At 34.8% G+C, this 27,641-nt stretch overlaps 1 protein-coding gene and 1 pseudogene across 5 annotated transcripts in view; both read left to right on the top strand.

The window, feature by feature from the left end:
* The window catches only part of LOC111515229 (neurotrimin), a 371,220-nt gene that overhangs the window by 32,932 nt on the left and 310,647 nt on the right, over nt 1-27,641 (top strand). The gene's annotated exons all lie outside the window — the stretch shown is intronic.
* On the top strand, nt 14,627-18,407 carry LOC141485581 (U6 snRNA-associated Sm-like protein LSm3 pseudogene; annotated as a pseudogene).

A 27,641-nucleotide genomic window follows, 5' to 3' on the forward strand; every position in this document is an offset into this window, starting at 1 on the left:
AAATTACGAGTAAAGATAATTATAAATGTAGATAGGCACTTTGAAAAAATATCACATAATAATTACTGATAAAATACAAACTTCAGAAAATGAAGTATAGATTATAAAAGCTGATGAAAACGATATTATGAGAAATGTTGGAGTTGAAAGAATATAAAGTAAGATATTAATATAAAGTATTGGAAAAGTTAAATGAAATAGAATCTGCCTATTACATGATAACATAATATAAAAATACAAGTAAGGATAGTTGTAAATGTAGATAAGCATATAATAATAAATTGTTAAATTCGAAGTTCAGAAAACTGTTGTTATTCAGTACTTGAGAGTAGTTTCTTGTAATTTATTGTTAACTATATCATGTAATATATATCATCCCGTATGCCGTAACCATTTCTTTATATGAGTTTTGAATGACTTGAAGTTTTTGATGGATTTCAAGTGATCTGGTAGGATGTTATATAACTATGGACTCAAAAATTCAATACTTCGTTGTGACTGTCTGACTCAAAAAAATGGTCACAAGTGGTACAAGCTTTTCACAGGAGAACTAGAAAATGTGAATGACGACGCTTGCCCCAGCTAAAATGAGAAAAATTGTTATGGAGAATCGTCGAATTACTATTGGAGAAGATGTTGAGAATGTCGGTATATGGGTTGGCCCATTCCATGCAATTTTTTTGGAAATATTGATCATGGAACGTGTGGCAGCGAAGTTCTCTTCAAAGTTGACGAACTTTGACTAAAAAACCGTCGTTCAAGAATGGTTAATTGACATCAACGGCGATTCAGATTTGCTCAACTAAAAATCGTCACCGGTGACGATGATTATGACATCGAAAACGAAGTCCAATCGCCCCAGTGGCCAAAAAAAGCCAAGGCAAACAAACACACGTCAAGTTCGATCGAATGTCAAGGTGTTGCCCATTGTTGGAGTAGTAGCGTACGGTTCTGTGTCTGTAGAGTAGGGAGGGTGAGTATAAGCCCACAACACTTAGGCCACATGTGACCCATTGTACATCCTCCCGAGGAGTTGTCCTCCTAGGTCATCGTCCATCTTGTCCTTTCCAGGAACGTGAACAGGTCACTGGGAGACATCTTTATACCGGCAGGTGTAGGCCTAGACTCGCCGAACACACACTCTCTTATTGACGATAACTCAGGGCACTCGCACAGGACATGCCGGACAGTCTCATATTCCTGTTCACACATCCTGCATAGAGGTGTGCCCACTAGCCCCATATTATGGAGGTGTTTCCTTAGTTGACAGTTGCCAGTCAGAAATCCTATCAGTAGGCATAGATTTTTCCTGGTCATCGCCAGATATTTCTTCGGGGCCAGCTTCCCAGGGTCGCTCAAGGTGATCCTGGCAAGATTACATCCTTTGATTCCATCCCATCTCTTGATGGATTGAGCATGGGTGTAACATTTGACTAGTTCCGCAATTGTAGAAGTCATCAGGCCGTAGGTGCCACTAGTAGCGTACGGTTATTAAGTCTTGCGCGAAAAGCTATACGAGGAAATCGACTGGTATTATAGAAAAACAACTCATGGCTTTTGCATCACGATAATACACCTGGTCACTCGTCATTGCTAGTTCGTGATTTCTTGGTCAGAAATAACACCATAACCATACCTCAGCCAGATTTACCCCTGCGACTTTTTTCTGTTCCCACGTTACAAGACACCCATTAAAGGACCGCGTTTTGTGACGATTGAGGAGATCAAATCCGAATCGCTGAAAGAGCTCAAATGGCAATAAGTACATATCAGAACTGCTTCTAGAATAAAAAAAAAACATGCATCATATCTGAGGGAAACAACTTTGAGGGGAAGATAATGAAAATTTTTCAATAAATTATTTTTTTTTTTGTAAACAATTGAAAATTCACTCAATCTTTTTACCAGACTACTACAAGTATATGAAAAAGATTATAGCCTGTCATAACTCATAGACCAAATATTTAGATTGATGTCTTTGAGGAAACTTAATTCACCACTCTAGCTGGTGAATATTCTGACCACAAGTTTTTGATTTCATATCGTTCATATGTTAATTTTTTCACTTTTTTTAAGATTACATGATGCTATTATCAAGCATTATCAATATATTATACTAAACAGAACTGGTTGAAAGCTAAATAATCTTGGACTGTGTCTTTGTATTGTATTATAGTGTTGGTTTTTTCATTTTATTTCATTTTAAGTATAATAACAAATTATAATAGCTGTACATTTTTAATTACATTCACGATGGAATATGTTCGTAGTCGAATACATTTACATGTTATTCATTCTATGTTTCTGTTCAACTATTTCAATTTATGTATGTATATGCTCATTCACACCAAATTTGTATCTCGAAACAAGTATTCACTTACTTATCGAGCATCTCGTTATTTATTTGAACTTTCAATTTGTACTTCTCATTTCTATTTGGATCTTAAATGAATAACATATATTATTATTATTTTTATTATTATTATTATTATACAGTTTTATTTTCATGCCTCAAGCCTGATGATTTCTACTGAAGAAAACTCGTATACCACTGATCTAATGTTTCTGAACCTGATGGTGCTACATTTGCCCCGTAGATGCCGTTTCTGCTATGTTTGAAATATGTTTTTTCCGATAACCAGCTATCACACTCCTAAGAACGACAACCCTCAGTAGTCTAAATTTGTGCGAGCCAAGGACTAACGAGGTCTTACCTTTTAACGTGTGATTCTTAACACGGGCATTGTCAATGAGAAATAAATGTATCGGCTTGACTAACGAAAGAGTGCTTTTGAGCTGAAGTTTTTTGTTAGTCTTCTCTTTCCGGTTTCAGAAGTGAGAAATGAAAAAAAATGAGCTAATACAGTGATACAGTAAAAATTTCGAGAAACTGCAGTTTCGAAGGCTGATTATTGGAGAAAACTTCTGTTGATTAGATTCATGACGGTTGTTGAGGCTGGTAATAATGGACTCTATGTATTTTCTGATTATAAATTTATTTCTTCCATTTTACAAAAACCAATATGGCGTGCATCATTCACACCATTCTCGAACATCATCTTGTCTCTTCTCCGCCTAGAGGGCGGTAAAAGCGGCTCCTCGAACGCTTGAAACAATTTACAAGGTTGCCATGTATTAAGTAACTGCAGACTGTCTCAACATTGGAAAAAATTGAGCTAATACAGTGATACAGTAGAAACTTCGGGAAACTGCAGTTTCGAAGGCAGATTATTGAAGAAAACTTCTGTTGATTAGATTCATGACGGTTTAATTACCATAAGTACACAATCAATATGAAAGTTTCCTTTTACGCAGACGATACTGCCCTACTGGCCTCTTTCATGAAAATTTTGCGTTGCAAAACAGTCAGGCGATAACACAGTTAGGAGTGTAGTACCTGGATTGGATGATCCAGGTGACTAAAGCGAGAACTCAAGCAATCCAGATATGTTGTATAACAGGTATAAATTTTGTGTGGGTACTGGGTAATGAAAATTATTTGTCAGGACGCTTGAGTTTATTTTGTTGTCGGTAACGACTTCCTTAACTGAAAGTTTACTATTTCAAGCATCGCATTCAGTTCTGAGGTTGATAAAAAACTCTCGTATAAGCGGAACATTAATACTCGTATATATCGGAACTTGAACCTGCCAACCTTACGGCGGGAAATAAAGGACCAAAATCGTATAGAAGTCAACAGGATAATCCACATATTGTCACCTAACAACCCACCTCACTGGAAACACCAAGCCAGGCGGTGGGAACATCTTCACAGCAGTATTCTTACAGACGCATCAAAAGCCTCTGAAACATCTAGCTTGTTATATGGGTCCAAGATATAGGTGACTCCTCTGATAAACAGAGGTTTGGTGAGGATTCTCTATCAGCAACCTTCTAGTTCTAGTTGCGTATGGGTGGTCTTGTTGGTTTGCCTTAATTTTTCACCATTCTTATAAACGTAGAGACACATCTGATATATACAGACCAGTAACTGTGAGTATTTTCAGCTCTTTGAACGAGTTTCTGCACGAGCGTCGTCATCCTAAATCAGTAATTATTCTAACCACACGCTTTTGTAAAATATATACTCTTTCAGCAGAGGAGCTCATACTCCAATTCAAGATTTCATAGCGCAAGTGACAGCCAATAGTTGCATAATACAGATTTGGGAGAACCTGTCTTCCACAGTGATTCGACATAACTCTCAGTGCAAAACACTTCTTTCGTATTTTATCACATAGTGAATCTATGTGAGGACTCCAATTGAGCCTATGATCTAGAAGTGGACCTAGCATTTTTGTTTCTGTGTTGGATGTCACCTCTAGTTGGCTATCTGTTTGCAGGCCAAGGACTGACTGTGAACACCTTGGATTATCACTGTTTGTGACCTGTTCTCTAGATAGGACCTCATCCAATGTTGGGCAACTTCACAAACCCCATAACGATGCATTTTCTGGATTAGTACGAAGTGATCAACACAGTCAAATGTCCTAGAAAAATCGATGAACAAACCACATATTTGTAGTTTGTTAATCAAAGCTGTTACTACTTTGTATGAAATCATACAAAGTTGTTTTCGTGCTTTTATTTCGCAAGAAACCTTGCTGGTTTGTCGAACGTAGTTCATTTTTGAGGAAAAATGATAGAAACTTATTTTTAATATTATTTTCATATAACTTGGATATACTAGAGAGAAGACCTATTCCTCTATAGTTCTTATAGCTATTTGAGTCTTTTTTTTTTCGAAGATTGGGATAATGATACTGTATCACGGTCACCTAGCCCGGATAATCAAAGTTCCCATTTGCTTTCTGGCCGTGAAAGCTATGAACTTTGGGTTATAGAAATTCTTTTTGTTGTTTTTGAGTTTATTACGTTCGAGTTTTCAGACAGAAACTGCAGAGAGTTTTATTTGTGAATGAAATGACAAACTGAAAAATGCTGTCCAATCTTAAATAGACAAAACAAATGTTTGTTTCCCATTTACCAGAAATCTAACTCTGGTTTGTCGGAAACTCCGCGTCGAACCGAATCGTGTATCGCGGCACTTTCGGCGAAAACTTCCCGCGATCACTGCAGAAAATGGAGTTCTTGGAGCGTTCCGCGAGCCGATGTTCGCCTTGGGCACGATGTTTTTCCTTACTTCCGTTCTGTTATTGATATTTCCGCATTTCCAGAGGCGAAAATAAGCCGGATGCTACCATTACATCTATTTTTCACCAAACACGGGTGGTCGACGTTCCGAACGACATCAGATTTCGTATGCCGTGTGGAATTTGATGAGATTCGGAATATGAAACAGCACTGGGAATTGCAGGACAGACAAAGAGTTGTTTCGAATGAATGCATTGGTTGATGCACACTTTAAATATGCATCTGTTCGGTATTCGTTGACACGAAATCGTCAATCAGGATTCATAGTTTACCATAGAGATCGAGTTTTGATCAAGGGTGAAACACATTTTGGAACCGTCATTGTAATGGAACCTGGGTCTTGAAACTTTCGCGATTACTCAAATGTAACTCTTCACAGAACTATTTTTAAAAAATGCTCAAATAACTCGATCATTTGAAAAGAAAGATTTCAGGCTCCCTATTTCTCCATCTTTCAGCGAAAAATGTGGAATACTTCTTCCCCAAAATTTATTCCTTCTACAAATATACTCCATTTCATTCAACTCGATTTTATTTTGAAGCTGTCATTTGGAAATTGCCATTATGTTCTTGGAGGGAAGTGTTGTGAGACCGCATGAGTATGGCAAAAGGGTAGTCAGCAACCTAGTCTGGACGCCATTAGAGCTAAAGAAAACTGCTGATATTATCAAAATGCAATAAAATCCTCCATTCGATTATAAAAACACGCCACACAGCACTGCAGGAGTCCCTCCATTTGAGCCCATGTTCAATGAGAGTATTGAACAAGTTGCTGCACAGTCAATTTTCTGGAAAAGGCACCACCCACTATTCCCACTCGAATCCACAATGCCGAATATCACTTTTCAATAGCGTCTTGCCAGGAAAATTTTTAAATAGCTCAATATCAACAAGGCGCCTGGTCCTGAGGAAGTGCCCGTCATCGTACTTGAATAGTGCGCTAATGAACTTGCACCATTATTCTGCGGACGTTTCAACCTGGAAAATTGCTTGCATTCAGCCTATTCCCAAAACGGACAAGAAAAATATTCCAAATAACTATATACCTACTAGTCGCTTTGCTGTCCGTGACATCAAAAATAATGGAGAAAATCGTGAACCACTACACCCTCAAATATTTGGAAGGCTTCAACATCTTGAGCGATCATCCATATGGCTTTCGGAAACAAAGATCAACAGGTGAAGGATCAAGAGCTGTTGCGCTTGATATTTCTGAGGCATTTAACCGTCTATGGCATGAGGGTTTGCTGGAGAAACTTCAAAGCCAAGGCTTGTCGAACCATTTTTGTGTATGGCTCTTCAGATTCCTGAAAGAACGTTTCCTGCAAGAATTCAATATATTCCTTTGCTGACGAGAGCACACTTGTCTCGTCATTCCATTTGGATTCCAGGACATCGGTTACGGAGACACATCTTCACCGGCAGCAGAAGGTTGCAGATCTTAATGAAGATCTAGAAGTGATTTCGAATCGGGGTGAAAGTAACCAGGTTGGAGATTTTTCTCTCTTTTATAGATACTTTCACGGAAAGTGTTCAAGTAACTGGTTGCATCCGATTCCACCAAGAGCGGTACACATCAGAAATACGCGACGGACTGTGGCTGCTCATCGTTTTGAGGTTCAACTCAGTACACCTCGAACTTCACTGTTCAAGAACTCTTCCATCTGGAGAACTGCGTTTATGTGGAATAAACTTCCTGAGAACGTTTTTCCATATGGCTTCATCTCCAGCGATTCAAACCCAATATGAATCGCTACTTTCGCACAGACACCGCTCTGAGAGCGCCTCAAGGATTTTCATGTAGTGCTTGTGTTTTGTTAAAAAAAAATTGAAATGAGATTTGATAATATCTTGCCTCGAAAAAACTTATACCTTGTCCAATCATTAAAAAATGAGTAATAGAAAAACAAGAATAATAACATAAACACCATGGGGGCAAACGATTCTTGCAATTCGAAGTGAACGATTCTGTTGTGGTAAGATATTATCCAGATGCTGTTGCTGAGCCGAAATGGACTGGAGGTGTTATATACAAACAAATCACCAAATCTGTGTATTTATTTATTACGATAATGATAATGATAGAAAAGGTTTTATCAGAGTTATCAATAATAGAAACGAGTGTATACTGTGAATATAAATAAATGTAGGGTGAGATTTAATGCAGATACCTAAAGTACTCTTATATAAGGTATCTGCCTGTTCTTTCATCAATAAGTTTCAGACTTTTATTTGTAGCTAACGTTACTGCAGTTTTGTCCATTTCCATACTTCAGTAACGTATGTTACAAATAAAAGTTGTGAAAACATAGAAAGTTTCAATCCTTTTTTATTTATTATGATTTCCTAAGTTTCAGATTGAAATATATCTTTTGTAGTTTAATATTCACCAGAACTCACAAAAAAATATTTGGATATGAAAATTAGAGTATACTCATAATTACCTTTGAAGAATCAATACCTTTAATGAGGTGTAATGTGTATACAGCGTGACTCACGGTCGATGGTAGGTTAGACGTTTCTGGAAAACGCAAAGCATGATTTTTCTGAAAATTTCACCTCTCACATTTCCTTACCTGTTCTATCGAGTTAAAATAGTTTCAGCATTGCGGCGTTGCCACTTCCATCAAAAAGTCCTAGCAACTTAATTTTTTTAAAAGGAACACCCCGTATATCAATACATTTTTGGAATCGCTATGGTATTTTAATATTTTTTTGTTAATAATGTCCTATACCTATCTCCAAAATGAATAAATTGTGCTAAATATGGTCCAAAACATAGCCTTAATTGAAATTAAGTACATCAGTACTCTCAATTCATGAAAAGTTGATATTTCGATAATACGTTGGACAAACTCGAAATATTCAAATAACACCAACAAATCGACATATCATACAGGGCGTGCTAAAATTACTATTATTTCCATTGTGCATAAAAGTAGTCAAAAGTTCATTTTTTCAAATGAAACCCCCTGTATATTACTCGGTAAATTGAAAGATGGTGAAAAATGCTTCAAGATGATGTATAATGTCCCTATACCTAAATCGTCAAGTTTTCTCAATAAAGTCGCTTCTCCTAGACATAGAACATAATTTTTTTTAGAATTTGGATTTAGGTAGCAGTGGAATTATCAAGTTCCGTTACTTTTATAAGTAATTTACAAAGAGTTATCGACGGTGTTTCGAATCATCTTCCAAAATGAATGCAAATATCGATTATTCAAACGAAGTTCTTATGAAATTATTCATTATACACATGAACAAAGTGATCAAATCATTGTCAGAATGTGTAAAAAATTCAACCAAATGTATCCTGAATTAACACCAATGAACGAGAGGAAGTTTGTAAGGTTACAAAATAATTTCCTTAACTATGGCTCAAAGTTTCCAGGGAACAACTGTACCAAAAATCAGTCATTTCTAGGTAAAAAGTAAGATTTTGTGGGCTAAGACATGTGAAAGTACAGACAATAACATGATTCAAAATAACAAAATTATAAACAAAATATCACATTTTCACAATAAATGCTGAAAATGTTGTCCATTACATTCTAAACACTTCAAAATGTTTTTTTGTACGCGACTTGTGGTTGCTTTTTCAATTTCCTGGAGATCCAGATCTTCAATACTCCGCACTATTTGCCGTCGCAATTCTTCTTTGGTAGGCACTGGAGTACTGTATACCCTTTCTTTCAAAACACCCCATAAAAAAGTCAAGTGGCGTGAGATCGGGTGATCTAGATGGCCAATCCCATGGCTCTAAACGCCTAAACCAACGATCGTCGAAGAGTTCGTCAAGTTTCCTGGAAACTTCCTGGGTGGAATGAGCTGGCGCTCCGTCCGGTTGAAACCACGAATTCCTGTATTCCTCTAAAGGCAAATTTTCAAGAAAATCGGTTACAGTCGTCCTTAATATTTGGAGATATCTCTCTGCATTCAGTGTGTCTCCATAAATAAAAAAGCTAATTTTATTGTTCTTCAGAATACAGAAAACATTCAGGTCAAATTTTTCTTGAAAACCCATTTCTTTTGTAACATGAGGATTATGATCAGCCCAAAAATGTTCATTCCTTCTATTGAAAATACCATCCCTCGTAAATTTTGATTCGTTGCTCCAAATTATTTTTGACAAAAATTCCCGATCTTCCTGTGTATGAATCAAAAGGGATTCACAAAAGTGTATTCTACGTTCGGAGTCTTCTGCTTTTAGAGCTTGAACTTTGCTAAATTTATACGGATGCATTCCATGATTTTTCAAAATTCGTTGTACTGAAGCATGTGATACACCTAAATCTTTTTCTGCACTGCGAATGGAAGCTTCTGGATATGAATAAAAATATGCCAAAACGTTAACAGTATTGTCCTCATTTGAAGTAACAGGTTTTGGTAATGTTGAAGGCGCTTTTAACATGTAGCCATAGTTAAGGAAATTATTTTGTAATCTTACAAACTTCCTCTCGTTCATTGGTGTCAATTCAGGATACATTTGGTTGAATTTTCTACAAGTTCTGGCAGTGATTTGATCACACTGTCCGTGTATAATAAATAATTTCATAAGAACACTTGTAGGTAAAACGTGAATAACAATTTTTCCACAAGAACGGCTTCATTAAGAAAACTTGACGATTTAGGTATAAGGTCATGTATATCATCTTGATGCATTTTTCACCATCTTTCAATTTATCGAGTAATATACAGGGGGTTTCATTTGAAAAAATGAACTTTCGACTACTTTTATGCACAATGGCACAATTTTATCACAGTTTTAGCACGCCCTGTATGATATGGAGTCGATTTCTTGGTGTTATTTGAAAATTTCGAGTTTGTCCAAACTATCATCAAAATATCAACTCTTCATGAATTGAGAGTACTGATGTACTTAATTTCATTTAAGGCTATGTTTTGGACCATATTTAGCACAATTTATTTTTTATCTCGAAAACAGATAGAGCTAGGTATAGGACATTTCTCACAAAAAAGTATTAAAATACTAGGGCGATTCCAAAAATGTATTAAAATACGGGGTGTTCCATTAAAAAAAAAATTGCGAGGAATTTTTGATAGAGGTGCAAGCCGCAATGCTGAAAATATTTTAGATCGATAGAAATGGTAAGGAAATGTAAAAAGTGAAATTTTCAGAAAAATCATGCTTTGCGTTTTCCAGAAACGTCTAACCTACCTTCGATCGTGAGTCACGCTGTATACCCGTTAATTGATATAAGAACGTACTTTTCTTTTTAAATAAAGCAATGAGCAATGAGTTTGGAGGAGAAACTGTATATTTCGAAACTGAATTCAATTGTATCACCTGAAAGTATAGCTTTGACTTTTCTTTTCGATAATAACTCAAAATGTTGATTTTAAATTCGAAATATCCAAAAAAGAATAATAAAAATTGATGAAATTTTTGCGCTCCTATATAAACGAAAACAGAAATAAAAATATTTATACTTATGAAATACACCCAATTCTAAAAATACTAACGATAACGAAAACTTTTGGAAATGTTCACGAAGGGGGAAAAATAAAAGAAGGGATATGGAGAGGAAATGGAAATATTCCTATATGGACCAGGAAAATTTGCAATATCGATAGTATTATTCTGATGAAAATACTTTCACAACACCAGATCTGAAACACTTTTTGGACGCGCGTTTCGCTAACCTCGTTAGCATTATCAGGAGTTATGATGTGGGAAAAGTGTTTTCATCAGATTCAGTCAACGTCGGAGGTTTCAATTCTTTCACAGAAGTACTAGGTTTAATTCGTTCTCTTGCGTAGGTACACAGTGTTCAATATAAACCTGCATGACACATTTGCCACTTTCTCGATGTGTCTTTCGCCATTACATCGTCAAGAAGCTGACTTGTGAGAGAAGCGTCTTCGTTATACTAACAACTAAGTTGGCAGCATCCAATAAGGAGACATTGTCATGGTATGAAAAAATGGTAAAGGAAGTTTTGAAAAAGTGCTGGAAGAAAACATGGTTGAAGAAAGTCATTCAGATCCCATTAGAATCTAACTCGGAATATGGTTCATAGTAAAAAATTGAGTAAAAATTGATTGAAAGTTTTGTAACAATGTTTGAAGATTTGTGTAGTTGATGACTTGTTTATTTTGTGAAAATTCATTATAACTTTCATGAAATAAATGAAACCACTGATGATTGAATGAACAGGGGTGCTAACTATAACAATTCAATACTGGAGATTGTAGAAATTACCGGAGTTGTCAAACTTATAAATTCAAGAGTGGAGACCTACATAGATCAAGTTGCCCGTTTGAGGTTATATATTTCGGGTTTTTAATTGATTAATCAAATTCTATGGCTTCCAACAAATCCATTTTCATTTCTTCATAACATGTATGTAGGATTTTGAGATTATCTTTACTTATCTTCTGTTTTGATTTTTGCAAAGTTACTTTTCTAAATACAAAATAACAACAGCTTTCATAAGTGATTTGGGCAGAATTCCGTTCAAAGCAAAATCCAAACGGGATAAAAGGAAAATTCCAGGCACATATAAAATAGAGTATGAAAAATGCTCTGCAGTATATACAGGCCAAACAGGTAGAAACTTTGACGATAGGCTCCGTGAACACGTCTGTTTGGATAAAAAATCCACAATGTATGAACATCTGCAAGCATCAAAATACAAGATGAGTGAAGATAATCTCAGAATCCTACAGACATGTGATGAATAAAAGAAAATGAATTTATTAGAAGCCATGGAAATCAATAAATCCATTGAAAACCCGAAATATACAATCCTAAACGAGATACTCGATTCATGTAGGTCTTGAATTCATGAGTAGAACAACCCCGGTAATTTATATAATCTCCCGTGTTGAATTCTCGTTGTTATCACCCCTGTTCATTCAATTACCTCCCTATTCAACTCACCTTCAAATTCTCTATATAACCACGTTTTCACATTTCAAATGTGTTAGTTACCTTTTCAAACTTGATAATGATAGATAGATAGACATATACCTTATTGTCCAACTAAATACAATCTCATTGACAAAGCTTGTTGAAAAATCAAGTAAAAAAGAAACAATTCAAAAACACAAATACACAGGAACACAATTTGAGCAAAACTAAGTTCACATATCTTATAGATAAAAAATAACAATAGAAAATAAAATTTAACAAATGGTAGACAAAGTAGTTCGTATAGTCCCTTTCAATAGATGTAAATAACAACTATACACAATGTGAACATAAGTTCACATATCATGGCAATGAAATAACATATATTCCAGAATGAAATATAATTTAAAGTATAGCTGTCAATATAAACAACAAAAAACACCTATATTAAATCACAGCAAAGTTTTACTGTAATATTCATCAAGATTGTAGTACACTTTGGTTGCAAGGGCATCTTTAACAAGATTTCTGAACTTTTTATAGCTTTTTTTCCTTCTTAATTTCATAAAGTATGTGATTGTACAGCTTTTCACTTCCATAAATTAAAGTATATTTTGTTTGGCTTGTTTTTGGAACAGGAAGATGTATTTTATTTTCAGTTACTTGCCGGGTTATGTAATTTGTATTTTCCGGAGTTGCAACCATATTATATTGTTTGTTAATCAGGCAAACAGTTTCAAGTATGAAAATACAAGTAACTGAGAATGTTTTCTCTCAAAAATAATGGTCTGCATGACTCACGCACTCCCACCTTGCATGAGTATTTAACCGCTCGCTTTTGCAAAACAAAAACTGAATGAAAAAGTTGTTGACTGCAAAATCCCCAGAAGGCAACACCATATCTCAGCTGGAAATCAATCTGGGAATGATATACCATTTTTGTTGTGGATGAACTCACTTCATTTGGAACTATTCGAATTCGCATCAGGATGTTATGTAGAAGTGCATAACATCCTGATGCGAATTTTTTATTCAAAGCTGAAATATGTTGATCAAATTTTAATTTGTTATCCATGAAGCTTCCCAGGAATTTGGATTGCTTTTTGTCCTCAAGAATTTGTCCATTCAAGTATAAATTGTTAATATTACAGCTGAAGGTGAGTAGGTTTGTTTCTTTAATATTAAAGCACAAGTAGTTAGCTTCACACCATTTTTTCACAACTTTCACAATCACTAGTGATAGTTTCTTTCATATTAGAAGTATTTTTTCCATGCCAAAGAAGCGTGGTGTTATCCGCAAAGATGGTAAAAACCCCTTGAATTGAGAGAGTAACCAGGTCATTAACATAAATAAGGAGAAGAGTCAGGCCCAGTACTGATCCTTGTGGAACGCCCCATAAGATATCCTCAGTGTGTGATAGTTTTCCGTTTGATCTTACTGTTTTCTATCACTTGAATAAGACCTGAACCAGTCATTACACACTCCTCTGAAGCCATAGTAGTTCAACTTTTGCAGAAGAAGTTCATGATTTACACAGTCAAAAGCTTTGGAGAAATCGCAGAATACTTCAGCTACGACCTCACCATTGTTTAAATGTGTGTAGACATGTTCAAGGAAAAGATTGCATCATTTATGCCTTTTGCCTTTTGAAAGCCAAATTAACAGTTGGCTAATATATTGTTTTTATAAAGAAATACTAATACTCTTTTTTTACCATTTCTTTTATGATTTTTGAGAGTGTTGAGAGCATGGAGATAGGTCTGAAGTTATTTGGATCTTCTGCATTACCACCTTTGAAGATAGGAATTACAAGAGCTGTATTTAGACACGGAGGGAAATTTCCAAGAGAAAATGATTTATTTATAGCCATCACTAGTGTATTCAAAGCGGAATCGGGAAGGTTATTTTACTGAAATTTCATCAATGCCCGTTGCAGTTTTGTTTTTATTTTCTTGCAAGATTTATTTCAGCTCTAATAAATTTGTGTCTTCAAAGTGAAAGTTGTTGGGCATTTTTACATTATTTAAATAATCCATAGGATATGAAGTAGAAAGAAAGGATGAAGTTAGTTTTTGAGCAATTGTGCAGTAAAAATTATTGAGTGTTTCCGGATCTATATTGACGTGTTCTGGAGTTGAGTTTGATTTATTTCATAGACTATTCACTATGGGCCAGTTTTCTTTGATTTCATTATCAGCTTTGTTTATTCTACTCTTTCAATGAATGTCTGTTGCATGTTTAATTATCCGTCTGTAAATTTGACGATATTTGTTGAAAAATGTAACAAAAAATTTATCGGAAATATATTTTTGTATTGAGTGTAGCGATCTCAAGTTGGTCGCAGACATTTTGATGCCCTGTGTAATCCAAAATTTATTTATCTTTTTGATCTTTATTTTCCGTTTAGGAAAACTGACATTACACATTGGTGGTCTATAAATACAAATAAAAAAGATATGATTTTTAGTATCATGTAATAACGAAAATTCAAATTCCTTTTCAACCATGAGATGATCAAATTTATCAATATTGTTTAGCGTCAGAGAATTTTTATTGACTAGAATCATTGTTCCCCCATGCAGAGATTGAGCCCTACAATACTTTGAAGCTGTTACATAATTCGGGCATTCAAAGAGTTCTTCAGATCTTAGCCAATGCTCTAACAAAATTTGGAAAATTATGTTGTTCAAATAAAATATAAAGTTCATTACCCTTATTACGTACCTACAGATTGGATGTCCAACAGCAACAATGAAACTCTTTTGTCAGCATCACATTTTTTTGTTATTCCAGGCTTTTTTGATTTGTCCTCTGGTGGTTAGGTTGTATTTGGTGTCTCCATCACTGAAAAAGAGAACGTCGCTCCTTGCGTTCCCAAAAGTTTTTTGGAACTAACCTGGTTGTCCTGAAGCATGCATACTTTTTTCAGATTTCCCCGGTTATTTCTTTTATATCTTATTTCATTGATTATCTTCATTATTTCTCTACCCAAATAGCAAGCTACTACTTCAGTCCGAATCCATCTCTTGTGTAGTTTGAGCGCCTTATAAAGTTATTACATTCCAAAAAATGAATATTATCCAACTTCAAGAGGTGTAATTTTTTGTGGAAATTCAAACTATTGTCATATATTTTTCGATTTATGCTGACGTTATATCTGTAAGGAATGAAAAGGAATGAAACGCGAAACCGGTCGAAAGAATAAAATAACTAGTGGAAATTAGACGAAAGTGTTTTCATTAATTATATTAAAGTGTTTGAAGAAATTGCCAATATCTCTTCGAATGAGTAAGGCATAAAAAATATTGATTTTGTATATTTTTTTGATTTCTCAGTATACTTCCAAAACAAAACAATTACACACAATGTCAATATACACGAAATCATCATGCTTAAATACAAATTCAAGTAGCCATATTCAACTTCAACAATTCAACAATTTGAGAATTCGAGTTGAGAATCCTTTCAAAAATTTCTATTTGAGAACGTGAGGATCGTTTACTACCCCCCCCCCCATCATTGAAAATAAGATTTCAAAAAATATGCTATGAAAATTGACAACGTTTCCGAACTTCATACTATGTACCTGAGATTTCTACAGAATCTGTTTCATTTGAAGTACTTGTTATGGACGCCTTTGTTTCCAGAAGAAAAATTATGTGCATGTTCTACAGTTTTTACTGAACGTCATTGTTTTCCTCACAATTTTTTCATTACTGGAGAAGTAGAATGTCTAGAAGATATTTTCCTGCATATTCAATAATTAAATAAACAAAATTGGCTCCACCAAACAGATAACTCATAGAAAGTACCGCAGAATCCGGCAATCTGAATAAATAGCCCATTCATTTGATTCAAATCTATTTCGGACGAATCTTATCAGTGATAAATCAATTTGCTATACCCGAAATCGACCTAAGTATTATTGCTTGCGAGAACTGCGTATCTTGCAAAATAAACAGGAGGGCACCTCTGGTAGGAATATTCAGATGCGATATTTACTTTAGACGGATCATTGCAAAACGCAAATTTCAATTCTGACTGAACATTAAATGACGCGTTTGTTTGTGCTGGGTAAATATTGCGGCGTAATGGTTCGGAGGAACTACAGTTGAGTTTGCATTTTCACTGAATGGGGTTGAACATGCTGTAATGCTAGCATGTAGGTGTATTGTTATATAAAACATGAATTGAATGCGCCTGTTGTAGCATTTCACTGTTGAATATAATTGTTTCAGAAAGAATATTCAGTTTTTTCCATTCATTAGTATTTGAAAGGAATTTTATGCAATGTTATTTTCTTTTATATGAAAATGTTATCAGTCACTCGGTATATTCAAAACAATATCCAAAGTGAATTCCGAACATTGCTGGGACCAAGCGGATGCGCGATCAAGAAATCACGAGCACAAAAGTGGCATGCTATAACTAGGAGGCAGTTTTGGAAACACCGATCGCTGCTGCTCACCGCTGGTACTCATACAGTCCAACCGCTCGATGCTTCCGATTTACCAGTTGGATTTGTAGCAGTGAGTCTATAATTCAGTTTAGTACATTTTCAATTTGGTTTCGCTATTCATATTCATACGAACTGCTACAATTCATATTGAATTATCCAAAATCTGAAGGAACAATTCGTTTAGGTCAGACTTTGCTCACGTATACAGTAGGTTTATAGGCTGACACCTATCAGAAAACAACTATTTTCCTGGCTAATACCATGAAGGTCGTTGGACTATATCAGTGCAGGATTCTTTACAGAAGTGATTCCTGCAAATGCTTTTGGCAAAAGATTAAATAAATCTTATAAAAACCACATATAACACATGACATGAACGAAATAGTGAATATTTGAAATAACACATATATCAATACTAGAATAGAACTAACTAAAAAAAATTAATAGAACTTCAAAGCATAAATTCAGAGAAGACAAATAAAATGTCATACATTGCAGGACCGATCACAACAATATTCAACCAAGCGGTAAAGACAGGACACTTCCCAACATGCTCAAAACTTTCCATACTTACCCGCATTCATAAAGGCGGATCCAAAAATGAAGTAACAAATTACAGGCCTGTATCTCTATAACGAATATTGGAAAGATACTAGAAAAATCAATAAAGATTAGGTTAGTTTGCTTCATCAGAAAGTATTACATTTTATCCGAATCACAATTTGGATTCCGAAAAGGAAAATCTACCCAAAACGCACTCACACAATTATCAGAACGTATCTACAAAACACTAGGTGAAAGTAAGCCATCAGTTGGTATTGATTTGTCAAATACGTTCGATACTGTTGATCACGGAATTCTGTTTTAAATACTCTTGAGAATATTGGTATGAGGGGAAATACAATCAAATTATTGAAGTCATATATCACAGATCGTGAGCAGATAGAATAAAAGATATAAAAAGCAGTGAAAGGATAATTGAATGTGGGGTCCCACAAGGAGCGGTTTTGGGATTTGAATTTGAATTGTAAAGTTATTTTTTCCGCTGATTGTGTTGATAGGTTGTCAATACAAGAGTTAAAAATGGCAGATGATTCAGATAACATCCCCTCAATTACAGTCAAAGAGCAGCTCGATCTGGTCAGATCAAGTTAAGATGAAAGGATCTAGGTGAAAATGAGAAATGACAGAGAACTTCGCGGTAGACTACATGCTTATGATCAACATATGAACATGATACTCAGTGATGCCGAAGAAACCGTCACACTGTTGAAATAGACGAGGAGACTTATGAAGAAATGTATAGAACTACGAAAAGAAACATTCCTATGTTGTTTGTGAGAGGTGATGGGGTAATTTTGGTTTCGCCACCAATGTGAACTTCGTAATATAATTTTTTTTCCACTATCATTAGTATTAACTATTTTCAACTTTAGTTATGTCTATGAATCAAGTGGAGATTGTTTTCATATACTCAATTACTACAACAGTCATTATCAAATGTTCATTCTGGGGAAGCGAATATATAATTTTGCATATGTACCACCGACACTATTCTGTTTATACGTAAATGGATTATTCTCAGCAGGGCCGCGTGGGAAAATAACTATCCAGATGACACAGCTATTGTCTACTCCGGAGAAACCTGGTTCGATGTCAAAAGATAGGTGGAAACTAATAATAGATTGGTATGATTCTGAACCACTATCATTAAACTTCAAAAAAACATACTCCCTACCATTCTGCCACAACAGACCATCCTTACCACAGTATCAAACCTCAATAATCCGAAATACCTTCCAAATATGCTCAGCTACAAATATAAAGTATTTGGGAGTTATTATAGACCCTCACTTAAGAATTTTCATATAAACTATCTAGTGAAAAAATTAAGAAATGTAAATTTTCGTTATGCGGACACCCGGCGATTTTGAAAAAATTTTTGACTGTACTTACGTATTTTGAAGCGTAGATTACGAATCCGAAAGAAAAAAGCGGCGCTCTCCCTTATTTAAAAACTTACGGCACTTCAAAGTTCAGAAAAGGGCAACTTTTCAGCCTTCTTTTTCACTAAATAAACTATTTAAAAACACATGCATTTATTCACTAGGTCACCTTTACACCTTATTCGTCCTTCTTTAACACTTTTCACTTCAATAATCAACATTTTTCTTATAAAAATGTTAAAAAATGTACGGAGCTGCTTTTTGGTTACATATCACTGTATTTTACGTTTTTAAGGTTAATGATATGGTTGGTACGACTGATGCAGTCAATATTCCTGAAGTAATTCAAATGTTTTTTACCTTCATTCTTTAGATCATAAATTGGTTTTTGGTGGTGTATTACGAATTTGAAATAGTAGGCGACGGCAAATACCAACCGCTTTTTTCTGAAATGTCACTAGTAACTAACCTAAAAATAGAATAATGTCACCAGGAGAAGCATTCGTTTTTAAATTAAGTTTTTTATAAGAAAAATGTTGATTATTGAAGTGAAAAGTGTTAAAGAAGGAGGAATAAGGTGTAAAGGTGACCTAGTGAATAAATGCTTGTGTTTTTAAATAGTTTATTTAGTGAAAAAGAAGGCTGAAAAGTTGCCCTTTTCTGAACTTTGAAGGGCCGTAACTTTTTAAATAAGGGAGAGCGCCGCTTTTTTCTTTCGGATTCGTAATCTACGCATCAAAATACGTAAGTACAGTCAAAAATTTTTCCAAAATCGCCGGGTGTCCAGATAACGAAAATTTACCTTAAGAAGTATCCTGTTTAAGTTCCGGCAACTCAAAAATATTCTGTATTAGAAGGAGAAAAAAAAATATATCACAGCCTTGTGCAAAGCTACTCACTATATTGCATTATTGGATGGGAAGGAGTGTCTAAAACCCACTTGTACCCACTGGAAGTTATCCAGAGAAAATTCATTTTAGTAATGCTGATTAAACCACCAAGATACAAAAGTGACAAATTATATAAAGAATCAGAAATATTCGATGTAAAGCAATTGTTTTTCAAAACCTGTGCATTGCATCAATATTAAGAAAATGCAAAACTCACCAGACCCCACCATATATATACTACAAGACAAAAAAACAAATACATAGTACCATTTTGGGCCCAAAGTTGTTCAATTCCTTACCAGGCACTCGAAAAATTCATTACTAGGCTTCATGGTGAAAACATTGAAAGAATATTCGACCAAAATAATTAAGTACGAATCACATGTCATTATACACCCAAAATCCTTTTTATTCCCTGATTTTGTTACGTTATCCGTAAAAGGTACCTATTTATTGTCGCTTGCCCACGTACTAATAGCTCATATTAAGATCATAAACAACCACCCGATAACTGCTGCCACTAACGGAAAAATTAGAAACTTTGTTGGTCCTTGACCAAGGTATTTTAATCATTTTCAGTTGGAAATCGACAATGATACTCGAACTGTGAATTTAACTCAGGGATTTTCGTAAACGCTATAAGCGGTTGTAAATCACATGTTCACAGAAACGGATTCGTAATAGTGCTGATTTGGAAGGTTGAGAATTCCGTTTTCTTATCTCTTCGGAGGATATTTATATCAGTTTTTTTTCCAACTGTATATGAAAACGTCTTCGAATTATTAGGGTTCGATAATCGGAGGTGAGTTTTCAAGTATTATTCCTTGTGTCATCACAGGACAACAATATATCCCATAATACGAGGAATCTAACAATAATTTAATTTCAGGCTTTTTTTTAATAACTTTTTGTACCACCCAGAAAAACCCGATATTATTATACGAACAGTCATTTGGGGACAAGGAAATGAGGAAATGACACATGGGATTTCATCCTCTTCCTTGATGGAGCAGCGTAATAGTGCCGTATTACAACTTGCCCCTTTGAAATCGAGGCTAAGTACCGCATAGCGGCATTAAGGACTTTCCTTTTGAGTGAAAATTTAATATATATATTATTTTTTTATAATAATACCTTCACATTTCACATTACCAATATAATGTTTTCCGGTCAAATTTTTCTTCAGAAATTTCTAACTAGAAAATAAGTTTTTCCCCTCGTTGTGCAGGAGATTGGAAGGGTAGTTTTCTTTTTCCCAAACACCCTGTCCAGTGTTCTCTGTCGTGCACGACCCCCCTCCGTGGCTGGCTATTATTTATTAGTTACGGTTTTCCTTGCACATTGCCAAACCCTGTGTGAAAATATGTCAATATATCCATTTGCCAAATTTTTAGTTTTATTGGGGCATTACGGTATCGTGGATAATTTATAGATTTGGATCTGCTTGCTATTACATTATATAGGGTTAATAGTAAATCTGTTGGCGCCCTTGGAACATAAATCATTTGTATAACTCGCCCCCCCTCTCGCTCTCTAAAAGCTAGCTGTGAGCAAATAACCCTATCCTGTTTATATCTAAAATACCCCACATATGAACTAATGATTGAATAAATAAGTAATAAGAAAAAAATATTACGTAACAATTTCAATATGTATATATATTTATTTTCCACGTGATCTATTCTAATAATTTTTTATCTTATACACCATTTCAATAGCCCTGTCATCGCAAAAATGTAAATACTTACCTTTTGTTTTTTTTTTATACATCACAGTAAACTTACACTTTCATGTAACACAAAAATCATTTTGTAAATGATGAATATATTATATGTACTCATTTCAGAATCATTTTTCCATTTAAGTGTTCCAGTATGAAGGAAGTATTAAATCAAATTGTGTTTCGCCACGTACAAACAACTTTTGCCATTTCTGTACTATTAAAAACTACCGGAATCGACTTTTATTCATTGGAAAGGGCACACTTGCAGACCGGTTTCGGGCTATTTGGCCTCTCATCAGTGCGACTTAGTGTCCTACATCAACACAAAGTGGATGATTTTCTTTAATGAAAAATCAAAGTATTATAACTCGAACAAAGCTGAAGCGAACGACAAGCAACATATCTGTCATCGCTCCTTTGCCTGTAGACGAGGTACTAACTAACCGCATATCTAATTGGCCCAATTATGTTTCGGCTCTTTCATAGGTAGTCCAAACAAATTTCAGAAAGAACTGTTTGAAATTGTCATATTTGCAAAGATTCGAATTTGTATCCCACCAAAATTTGGCCAGGACATTGAAAATTCAAAATTGCAGAAATTTCAATGTTTTATTTATCCGGAATTGCACCTATAAGGCTGAATTTTGAAACAAGTATGTCTTTCAATGCTATTCATTCACAATGCTCCCGTGCTCCAATGAGTCACTATGGATACACTACGAAAACACACTAGTGTTTTGAAAATGGTGTAATGACCGAAAATACTGAACAAATAAAGAAATATTGTGGAAAATAGACAAAAGTGTGTTTTTGCAGTGTATCCTCAGTGAACATGAATTTCCACAAAATAAACAAGTCGTCAATCAAAGAAGCTCCAATAAGTAAAAGACATTTGAGGGATGCACCAAAGTAAACTGCACATCGCGGAGGATTAGAATTTCAGAAAGTCTTCAATGCCGAACATTCTGGAGAAAATAATAATTAATCTTATGGGGAACGTCTAGGTCTAGAGCATCAAGGTAACGGTATACGCGGTAATGTACTAGATGAGATTGTGCCCTATACCATAGTATAAAAATGTCTATACGATGTACAAGTGCTACGACTATTATTATTCAGTGAAACATATGTTGCGTTTTTGTAAATTGTTTGGAAGATGACCGAACGAAAAATTATTTTTCACTAGGTTTGTCTGGTAAATCTATCACCAACCGTAATCTGACTCATTTCATTATTGACGAAAAGTCAATAATAAAACTGCTTACTGTTTATTTCCCGATATATAAAAAAATTGAGGTTTATTGAATTTACAGCAAACTGGCTACTATATAGTTTATCACTCTTCAGTTTCAAAAACTATGGATGACTGTCAACTCAAGGCAGGTTGAAGTAAGAAAACTTCATGTTACCCTTCATCTTGAGAAATGTATTCGTTACATAAGATGCACACTGTATATGCCTGTATTTTTTGAAAACTTTTCCATTCATCGTCTCACAGAGGTCCTAAGTACTTTGATAAGATGAAAAATCTGTTATTTTCCCCAATATTGACTTTCCGTAGCACTTTATGTTGAGAGTCGTAATCAAATTTACATAAGGTGTAGTAAAGCTCATTCACAAACATCAGTGTCTTTTTTTCGTTTGCTGTTAACCATTATAAAACCCCAGTTGTTTTTCGATTAACTGAATCATTACCCACAATACAGTTAACTTGATGAGAACATGTCACGCACAGAGTTTTTAAGTGATTCACGTGTTTGTTAAATGAACTGAAGTTGTAATGGAATTTCTCGAGGGCGTTTCAGAAAGATTCCATTCTGATAATTGTAAAATACTGAAAAACATTCAGTATATTTTATATATATATATATATATATATATATATATATATATATATATATATATATATATATATATATATATATATATATATTGTAGAGGCAGAAAGATTGTAAAACTCTTTTTTCTGTTCAAGCTTTCGAGGCGTTTATTGTCTCTTCATCGGGAACTCTACAATAATTATTGAATAAACAAATGGGTATGGACAACGTGTTCATACTTACGAAAGTGAGGTTATAATGAAGTTAACACATAAGTAACAAAGAGGATCCTCATATATGTATGTCAAGATTAAAATTGGTTAAAAACATGTAATATTCAGTCAGAATTTTGCAATAATGTGAGATGATTGCACGAATAATATGAAACAATGAATTTGAAAATAGAACTCAACAGGTAGTCAGACATGATTGACACGAAACATTAAGTTTGGCAGAATTTCTTGTTCTGACCAATGCATTGCTGCCAATGAGATTTCACAGAACTGTACAATGATGAATCACAGAGAGTGAAGGTAAGGGGTTTCTGTTCTGAAATTATTGAGTATTATCAAATTTGTTTTCTTTATTTAAGCAAAGGAGATAGGTATAAATCAGGCTGAGACTTTCAATGTCTGTCCTGGAATTAATAGTATTTGAATTTTTAACTATGTGACACATTTCTAAGAAAGTTCTTTTTTGAGTATTATTTTCTGAGTCTGAAATTTCAACATTCTCGAAGGAAAAAGCATGATCCAAATTTATGGTGTAATTAGAAAGGGAACATGACGGTTTATTACATCTTATGTCACTCTTGTGTGAAGTGATTCTGTCTTTTAATTTTCTACTAGTTTGTCCAATGTAAATCTTTTCACAACTGGAACATGGAATGGAATAAACCACATTGGATAGATTGATTATATCTTCTTTGTCTTTTAAGTTGGAAAAAAGTTTCTTAATATTCTTCAGATTTTTGAAAGCTAATTTCACATGTTCAAATTGACTAAAATTTTTTTAAGATTGTATGAAAGGCTACCTAGATAAGGTAACGAGAAAAATAGAATGTCATTTGTGGGGAATTGTTATTGTTAGTAATATTAATATTATTATGCAAATTATTATTTTGATACAAATTGTTATTGTTTAGAATTGTGTTAACGGAAGATCTGTTGAAGAGTAGTTTATAAATGAGAGATTTTGGATAGCCATTTTGAAGAAACAATTCTGCAAGTTTTTTAAATTCACCAACAGGAGCTAACCGCACATTTATTAGATGATGCCTGGGAATGCTAGATCTCCTAATTGAAACCTAAAATGTGCGGTTAGCTCCTGTTATATAAAAGTAGGATATTTATGAATTAATCAGATGGTATCTTGAGGTTGCAGTCAAGGTCAATGATGACAACTCTTTGCTAGTTTGTCATGCTTTCGGAAATGTTTATTTCCTTCTTCAGGACAACTGAAAAGATGATTGTAAGAATATATGTATAAAACGTTACAGATATAACTGGCTCAACATGAGATTAATATAAAAAATTAGCAGCAAATCGAAACGAAGAATATTTTGAAAATTACAAATACTTGTCATTTATTGATTCATGTCAAAATTAATTTTCAAAATATTTAGACCGTAAACGTAATGCCATTTCCTCATTTGTGTATGCCATTTTAATAACAAGTGAATTATTAAAGTAACAAATTGAGAACAGAACAACAACACACAATTAGTATTAATTCAATTTCGAAAATTTACAAACTGACAGCGTCATACCAATTTAATTGTCACTATCGCTAATAGCGACCTACTAGATAGATCAGTTTCGTATTTTCGCATTTATGACGATGTATCTCTGTAGTTGTTCGTAAAATATTTTTTTGCTGCGAACTGGTTTATTTTGGGCAAAAAACCCATGAGACTTCTTTAGTTTAGAATGAAACAGGCTATCGGAAATGAATTTTTAAATGGTAAACAAATCATAAGACAAAAAGTGACATTGGATATAAATTTTAGTGGTTGCGTTTTCCACCCCTTACAACCATGGGGTGAACCAAATAAATTTCTTGCTAAGTGTCTTTTTGCTAGTACAAAACGTCAGGTTGATTTCAATATTGTAACGCTTTTAGTGCTTGTGAAAAAATGTACCCCCTTTAAGGGGCGTTTTCCACCCCTGACAACCATGGGGTAAAATAAATAAATTTCTGACTGAGTGTCTTTTTGATAGTACGAAACATCAGTTTGATTTCAATATTGTAACTTCTTTAGTGCTTGTGAAAAAAATTGTTATACAAATTTTATGTACCCCCTTTAAGGGGATGTATCTTAACAAGGGATGCTCCAATGAAATTTCTTTATATGAGAGATCCTATCTTTTTTTCAATGAGAACTTACCTCCTTAAATGTTTTACACTTATTCAGTTACACCCTGTATATTACTGTATCGTTGGAAACAAATGTTTGTGAATAAATTACTACTGCTACTACTACACTATTCCAATATTGCTATTGTCCTCATTATGATTTTTACTTCGTTAGTAGTCGCGAACCTTCATCGCCATATTCAACGACAAATTTCCACGGACAAACGATTCATTATCAATATTCTCCCGGAAACATTCTGCAACCTCGACACACGGTCCATAATTCGCATCTCGCAGAAGCAGCAGCAGCAGCCCCTTAATGGCCGCCCTTCCGCTAGTTTGGCACTTCCAGACATTTATTGCCTTCGAACTCGACCGAGATTGCCCCAACCGAGCCACTAACTACGTAACAGGGCATTAATTATGTCATTCCGAGATATCTTAGACAGTGTTTCGAGGAGCCGTGGAGATTTCCTATCAATATAATGTTCTGCTCCTAGGATTCAAGGATGCCGAATCTGGTCAGGCAAGTAAGGCAGTGATATATTCCTTGTGCAGGCTTTTCGTTAAAATTTTCAACGATGAGAAAGACGTTGAACCACAGCAATGACGTTTTTTTTTTTTGAAAATATCAATATTCCTAGGCAACTAGGAATCGTCCGTTAAAAGGTAAGAACTCGTTGACTTTTGAGGGTTGTCGTTCGTAGGAAGGCGACAGCTGGCTGACGAAAAAACAGGTTTCAACATATTCTTACAAAAGCTCTGAAAGAGGTGATTGTGTGAGCATAATAATAATAATAAATATACTTTATTGTCTGAAGTCATACAATTTGATGACAATGTATGAATGTAATTAAAACAAATGTCATATCTGCTAAAAACTTGAATTACTTGGTACGTCACCTAGTGGGACAGTCAGGAAAATGAAACGAACAGATAGTATGTTTCAGTATGTGCCTATTTTTCCAGGTAGCATAATGATTAAGAGTTGAGGCATCTTTTGATGTACGTTTATTTACCAGGCAGACCGACTCCAGAATCAAAAATACTATGGCCGTAAGTATTTTGGTTCTTGTGAAAATATCTCTACTCAACTCACGGGGTCTGATTTTATATACAGTTTGTAAAAGCCAAATGGAATGAATTAATTATTTCGGTTACGGTACATATTTTAACAAAATCCCGAAACACGTCAAATTTAAATTATAATTTGACATACTTCAACGGAAAAATGCCACTCCTACCTTCAACCACCGTCGAATGACAGGTACAACCCCCAATTTTTTTCTAATGGAAAGTATAGGCTTGTGATGTATCGTTAGAAAGGTCTCCTCTATTTTCAAGTTTATTGCAACAATTAAGATAAAATAAATCAAAATCACGTGGTTACCGAAATTCCATAAAATACACCCAAAACTTATTGCAATACACTCAAACCTTATTTCATGTTGAGGTTTTGATAATAAGAAAGTGGGCAAAAATCATGACAATGCGTTTCCGTGGCATCGTTAGTATTTGAATTTGAGTTAAAGGTTCGTTAACTTCAAGTCTGACAAATGGTTAGATTAGCGAAAATGCATAAAATAACAGTTTTACAAATGATTGATTACGGAGATAAAACTCGAACAAAACAGAAAGTAGCTCGCCTATTTCATGAGAAATTTCTTAATTCACCGCCCAAATCTCAAGGGCAGATAAAAAAGCAGCTGTCAATGCAATGAGTGATGAACTCAAATTAGATGTGACGCTTGAGTTTGAGGAAGACCCACATACATCGAGTAGACAGGCAGCCATAACATTCAATGTTAGCCATACATCGATAGTAAACATATCAAAAAAACTAAAATGCATCCCTACAAAATGATACTTCCTCAGGAGCTCATGGAAGACGATTTCGTCGTTATTTTCGTGAGCAAAGTATGGACATGTTTGATAACAATATCATCCAATTAGAAGAAGATGTCTCCCGGATTGGGGCAGACGGTGACGTCATCAGAGTGTACCAAATTGTGGCAGTCACTCTAGCGAGACAGACGTCATCACACCAGCCAGGTAGCTAAGGCATCCAGTCAACCAAATTGTCACGTGGTGTCCCACAGCGAACCAATCAGAGTGTACCGTCAGGTAGCGTCCTGTCACGCGCAATCAGCGCGCACATCATTGTGGCGGGAGAATTGAATTTTCTGTGGAATGAATAGTTCAGGTAGACAGCATGCCGACAGATTAGACATAGTAGTCGACATAATTAAAAAAAAGTTAATAGTTATGAGAATCGAACCCAGAACGTCCGCGTGGTAGACATTGTCCTTAGTTAGCCTCTACATTTTTATGGTGATATGTAAAGAGCAATGTGTACAAAACTAAACCTCCATATTTGAATCAGTTGAAAGAACGAATAACGCTTGCGATATGGTCGGTC

The sequence above is a fragment of the Leptinotarsa decemlineata genome, unplaced genomic scaffold (genome assembly GCF_025532065.1).
Source record: "Leptinotarsa decemlineata unplaced genomic scaffold, Ldec_3_MD MMD2_tig00026328_RagTag_RagTag, whole genome shotgun sequence".
Lineage (NCBI taxonomy): Eukaryota > Metazoa > Arthropoda > Insecta > Coleoptera > Chrysomelidae > Leptinotarsa > Leptinotarsa decemlineata.